We start from the raw sequence: 4,912 nt of genomic DNA on the forward strand, positions 1-4,912 counted from the left end.
TTGATCTCTCAGTGCCTTGATCTGCAGTATGGGTATATGCTGCATTTCATTATGGCTTTCTTCCAGGTGCGCCCTTTTCAAACATGGTGCGCACTTTTCAAACATGTAAGGTTATTCACTTACAAAATACATATAACCCACCTTTCTCCCCTCATAAGGCCACCAAGGCAGCTAACAGAGTAAAAATATACATAATAAAAAACACAACTTAAAAACCGTTAAAACAAAAAAGGCACATCATTAAAAGAATTAAAACCAAAGCTAAAATCCACACACAAAACCATAAGAACAACAATTAAAACATAGGGTGTAAAGGAGGGATCACTGATGGAATGCCAGACGAAACAAAGAAGTCTTCCCCCGCTAGCGGAAGATGGCAACAAAAGGAGATTGGCAAGTATCTGGAGTTTTGGTGCCACGAGGTGGGCTTAGGGGCCATCACTGAGAAGACCCTGTCCTGGGTTGCCACCCACCTAATCTCAAAAGGCGGGGCATATGAAACAGGACCTCAGAAGATGACTGTAGCCGTTGGGTAGGTTCATACGGGAGAAGATGGTCCTTCAGGTTATGCTGGTACCAAGGTATAGGGCCTCAACACCAACACCTTGAATTGTGTGATGTAAATAACTGCTTGCTTCCAATCAGCCTAGGAGAGCAAAGCGGTCAGCCAGCATAAGATGGGAACAAAAGGAGACTGGCAAGTATTCGTGGAGCCACGAGGTGGGGTTTGGGGGCCATCACTGAGAAGACCCTGTCCTGGGTTGCCACCCACTTAATCTCAAAAGGCGGGGCACATGAAACAGGACCTCAGAAGATAACTGTAGCCATTGGGTAGGTAAGGGTCATACGAGAGAAGACGGTCCTTCAGGTTATGCTGGTACCAAGGTATAGGGCCTCAACACCAACACCTTGAATTGTGTGATGTAAATAACTGCTTGCTTCCAATCAGCCTAGGAGAGCAAAGTGGTCAGCCAGCATGATGTAGTGGTTGTAGCATCAGACTAGGATCTGGGAGATCCAGGTTCGAATCTCCACTTTGCCATGGGAGCTTGCTGGGTGACCTGGAGCCAATCGCACACTCCTAGCCTAACCCACCTCACAGGATTATTGTGAGGATAAAACGGAGAACTATGTAGAAGAAGGAGAAGAAGAGATTGGATTTGTACCTCACCCTTCACTCGGAGTCGCAGAGTGGCTTACATTCTCCTTTCCCTTCCCCTCCCCACAACAAACACCCTGAGAGGTCGGTGGGGCTGAGAGAGCTCCTTTCAGAACTGTCCTTGAGAGAACAGCTCTCATAGAACTATGGCCACCTTGGGTCCACACTGGGGAGCAAAATAGGTTATAAATGAAGTAAATAAAGTGGAAAGGACAGTCCCTCTAAAGAATCTGCGAAAGCAACTTCAGAAGTCCGGCGCTTCACCGCTGACGTTAATGTGGGAGTAAAATATTTGGAAAGGTGTGGCTAGGAATATTTAATACAGGCAAGCTCCCCCGTCTGTGACACAGGCCAAGAAATGCAGCCCCCGTGTCATGTGCCACAGGGAAGTGGTAATCGGGGTCCTGGCGCTGTGACACCTGAAACGCCAAGCAGGTCTCGCCTGTTTTAAAAATAATGTGGGACTTGTGATTTTTGGGAGAGAAGCTGAGAGCGCAAGTGGAAGACCTCCCCGCAGCCAAACAACCACTAGGGGCAGTCTTGAGCTGTTGTCTGTCGACCTGCCAGCCAGTGATAGTAATTTGCTCTGGAGCTATCCTTCCAGAGCTAAGACAAAAACGTGTGAGCTGGAGGCTAAAAAGCTGTGAGCTAGCTCACACTAACTCAGTTTAGAGGGAACACTGGTGTGGACATATCACTGTGATCTTATCAGCATGCTGATGATGCGTTGTCTTCTCTTATGATGCGCCCATTGTTCTTGAGCTGGGAGTGGGCAGCATTGCAGCCCCTGAGAGCAGATGGATAAGGGTGTGGGGATGGAAAGGCAGGGACTCGAGAGGAGAAGATGACTCCTGCCAGAGCATGGAAACTCTCCAAGATGAAAAAGTCTGGCTGGCCCAAGACATTCTCTGCTGCACTGGGAGATCTGATGGGTGTGCCCCAAAATCCTTGTCAAAGCACAAAGTAAGTGGGGTCGGAGGCCACACCTACCCGATCGCCCCATGGCTTTGTTGACGCTCCTAAAGATGGTTGTTGTGCCAAACAGCTTGGCTTGCGGAAGACTGAAGAAGTGAGTAAAAAGCTTTTGAAAGGAATAGCGAATATCTAGGGTCGACGAGAAAGTTCAGGGAAAAAGAAAAAGGATGGAAAGCGGACGGAGATCGAAGGTGGAGAAGGAGGTGTGAAACTGGAAGGAATACGGGAGTGAGAAAAGAAATTCCAAAGGACAAGGACCAGCCCAAGATATTTGGGTGACTAGGGAAAACTCATTTAAACATATGCCATGATGGAATTGAGAAGTCTGTGCTTTTCATGAGAGACTTCGATTTTCCTCTGGCTTGTCACGGGTCTTTTCGGATGGGATCCTGATTATGTGGGATGGTCTTTCTGAGAATCAGGGAAGGTACCCGCTGGATTGGTCTTCTTGGAGCGTTGTCGAGCAGGGCTCCTTAACAGGGCATTTGGATGAAGCTAGGATTCCTGTATGCAGTTTAATGTTTTAGAGGTGTTTGGGCCTTGTTCTTCTTTTAACACCCTGCCTCAGTTGCTGTCTTTATTTTTGTTCTGTTTGTAATTTCTTGTTTGATTGGTGCCTGGAGTTGTTGGGTCTCCTCTGTTTGTCAGCCACCTTGTGTCTTAGGTAGGTTAAGAAGGAAGGTAGGTAGGAAAAGGCAGATCATGGTAGTATTTGAGAAAGAAGAAGAACTGTTGGCCCGATGTTTTGGAGTTGCTAAAGCAAAGATTATCCTTCTAGAACTTTGGCAGACTCTCAGGGATGGAAAACCAAACTGATGGTTGATCTCAAAGGTCGTGAAGTTTTCCACTTTCCTGTGGCTGTTGTAGAAATCACCACATTGGAGGCTCCTTTTTTTTCACTGGGGGACCTATTTCTCCTATTTGGGATGGCGGGATTTGTCTTGTGGAAATCACTCTCCTGGAAGTTCACCAATGACCAGAGAAGGGTATTTTTGTTACCTTCAGGGGAAAGCTCGGGTAAGTTGAAGGAAGGACTGGGGGTTTAAGAAGGATGACAATGAGGATAAACATCAGCTTTTGAACTTCAAGAAGAAGGAAACGAATATAGGAAAATGACCTGTAGAAGAAGAAACAAGCTGCATATCAAGAACAAGATTTCAACAGTGCAGTGGTTTTTATACCCTGCTTTTCTCTACCCTAAGGAGTCTCAAAGTGGCTTACAATCGCCTTCCCTTCTTCTCCCCACAACAGTTACCTTCTGAGGTAGATGAGGCTGAGAGAGAACTGAGAGAACTGCGACTGGCCCAAGGTCGCCCAGCTAGCTTCATGTGGAGGAGTGGGGAATCAAACCCGGTTCTCCAGATTAGGGTCCACCGCTCTTAAACACTACACCAGTAAGAAAGCATTAAATTTTTCTGATCCTCAGGATGCTACTGTCTACGATAAGGTCCTTCAACCAATCATTTCCTTCTCCATACAACATACTATGATGCTCACCAGATGCCTAATCATACGTAGACAAACTCAACGACTACGATTGTAAGTCTTCATTGTAATATCTGTTAGTGTATCGACAACCAGGGGATGCTGCATGTTGTCAACAAGATGAGCGAAACCTATCGGGATCAAAGAAATCACAGTCATTGGCAGCCTGTTTCTCAAGATGTCTTTCATATTGATGACGTTGTGGTTGCATCCTGCATTTAGCTGTCGGTACTCAAGCAAGGAGCATGCCTTCATTCAGCAAATGGAGAACATTGAGAAGAAGCCCACCTGGCAAAGGGGCAACCATAGGGAGAGCAGACCTATCAGCTGAGGAAGTCTTCTTGTCCTGATAGACACAAAAATTCCCTGGAAAGGTTTCCGGGCCAGCCTTGCTTCTCAGCCTGAGCAACCAGAGGCCTGTTCTCAACTTTTGGTCACCTTAAATGCTCTACGGAGCTAAGTCAGACATCAGAAGGTGGGATGAATCCACCTATGCTGTGTGAAAATCCCCGTAGAACCAGTGAATTTGAAGAATCGGGTGCAACTGGATAAATCAGTGTGATTGGCTCCACGGTGAGTATTCCTAAAGTGAGTATTCCTAAATCCACAGTTGTAGAAATTACTGCAGGTGAATATTCCTAAATCCAATCTTGCCCTGGCAGCTTCCCCCCATTTCCGTGCTCTATAATTTCTGTGCAGGATGTGGCCACAGTAAGTAAGATTATTGCTTTAGTTTTATATACGTTATTTCCAAAACGCTTGATTGAGAAATCAGTAAGATACGAGGTTCCGCATCTGGTCCACATCTGGTCTTTTACTCCTTATTCTGCTTGCACACTGAGAAGGTATATCTGATGGACCTCTTTGAAGGATAAAAGTAGGTGTGCCACTCCAGTGTTATGTACCTTCTCTCCAAAAGGCTTGATTGAGAAATCGGTACGATATGATGTTTCACATCTAGTCTAAGGTCTTTTACCCATTATGACTGTGAAGGTATGTCTGACAAACCTCTTCCAAGAATAAAACTAAGGGTGCATCTCCATTTTTATTTACATTCTTTCCAAAAGGCTTGATTGAGAAATTGGTATATGAGGTTCCACATCTGGTCTATGGTCTTTTAACAGTAATTCAACTTTCAGACTGTAAGGTATGTCTGATGGGCCTCTTCCAAGGATAAACGTAAGAGTGCATCTCCAATTTTATGTACATTTTTGCAAAAGGCTTGATTGAGAAATCGGTAAGATATGAGTTTCCACATCTGGTCTAAGGTCTTTTAACAGTACTTCAACTTGC

Source organism: Gekko japonicus, unplaced genomic scaffold (genome assembly GCF_001447785.1).
Source record: "Gekko japonicus isolate JY-2015 unplaced genomic scaffold, Gekko_japonicus_V1.1 scaffold2807, whole genome shotgun sequence".
Lineage (NCBI taxonomy): Eukaryota > Metazoa > Chordata > Lepidosauria > Squamata > Gekkonidae > Gekko > Gekko japonicus.